Here is a 1,511-nt window from a genome sequence, read left to right as displayed (position 1 = left end):
TGACATTAAAGAAGCGCTTGTTGGGAGGGAACCCAATGTTATAATTATCTATTTTCCTTTGTTATTTCATGTTTTCTGTAGGTTGATGATCATGAGAAGTCACAAACAATCAGTTGAAAAAGCAAAAACAGAAAGAAAAATAGCACACCCTGGAGGAAGACCTTGCTGGCGTTTAAACGCCAGTAAGGGCAGCAAATGGGCGTTTAACGCCCAGTCTGGCACCATTCTGTGCGTTTAACGCCAGAAAGGGGCACCAGACTGGCGTTAAACGCCAGGAAAGGGCAAGAAGCTGGCGTTAAACGCCAGAAATGGGCACCAGCCCGGCGTTTAACGCCAGAATTGGCATAAAGAGCATTTTTGCTCGCCACTTAGTGCAGGGATGAATTTTCCTTGACACCTCAGGATCTGTGGACCCCACAGGATCCCCACCTACCCCACCACCCTCTCTCTTCTTCTTCACCCATTCACCAATCACCTCAACCACTCTTCCCCCAAAACCCGTCACCTATCAAGTCCCATCCTTCTCTTCACCACTCACATCCATCCTTCATAAAATCCCACCTACCTCACCATTCAAATTCAAACCCCTTTCCCTCCCAAACCCACCCTTACATGACCGAACCATACCCCTCTCTCCACTCCTATATAAACCCATCTTCACTCCTTCATTTTCACACAACCTAAACACTCCTTCTCCTCCTTGGCCGAACCACAAAGCCTCCTCCATCTCCTTCATTTTCTTCTTCTTCTACTTTTTTCTTTCTTCTTTTGCTCGAGGACGAGCAAACCTTCTAAGTTTGGTGTGGTAAAAGCATTGCTTTTTGTTTTTTCATAACCATTTATGGTACCTAAGGCCGGAGAAACGTCTAGAAAGAGGAAAGGGAAGGCAAAAGCTTTCACCTCTGAGTCATGGGAGATGGAGATATTCATCTCAAGGGTGCATCAAGACCACTTCTATGAAGTTGTGGCCATGAAGAAGGTGATCCCTGAGGTCCCTTTCAAACTCAAAAAAGGTCAACTTTAATCAAAGGTTGGACCAAGTCCTCATGGATACCACTAAGAAAAGGATGGAGCAAACAAGAGATCCCACTCATGAGCATGAGGAAACCACTCATTATGAAATCCCTGAGATGCCTCAAAGGATGCACTTTCCTCCACAAAACTATTGGGAGCAAATCAACACTTCCCTAGGAGAATTGAGTTCCAACATGGGACAACTAAGGGTGGAGCACCAAGAACATTCCATCATCCTCTATGAAATTAGAGAAGATCAAAGAATCATGAGAGAGGAGCAACAAAGGCAAGGAAGAGACATTGAGGAGCTCAAGCACTCCATAAGATCTTCAAGAGGAAGAATAAGCAGCCTTTTCTTGTTCCTTATTTTCCTATTTTTTGAATTTTAATGCTTATGTTTATCTATGTTTGTGTCTTATGATCATTAGTGTCTTAGTGTCTATGCCTTAAAGTTATGAATGTCCTATGAATCCATCACCTTTCTTAAATAAAAAAAA

Source organism: Arachis duranensis, chromosome 7 (genome assembly GCF_000817695.3).
Source record: "Arachis duranensis cultivar V14167 chromosome 7, aradu.V14167.gnm2.J7QH, whole genome shotgun sequence".
Taxonomy (NCBI): domain Eukaryota; kingdom Viridiplantae; phylum Streptophyta; class Magnoliopsida; order Fabales; family Fabaceae; genus Arachis; species Arachis duranensis.
This window is presented reverse-complemented; position numbering follows the sequence as displayed.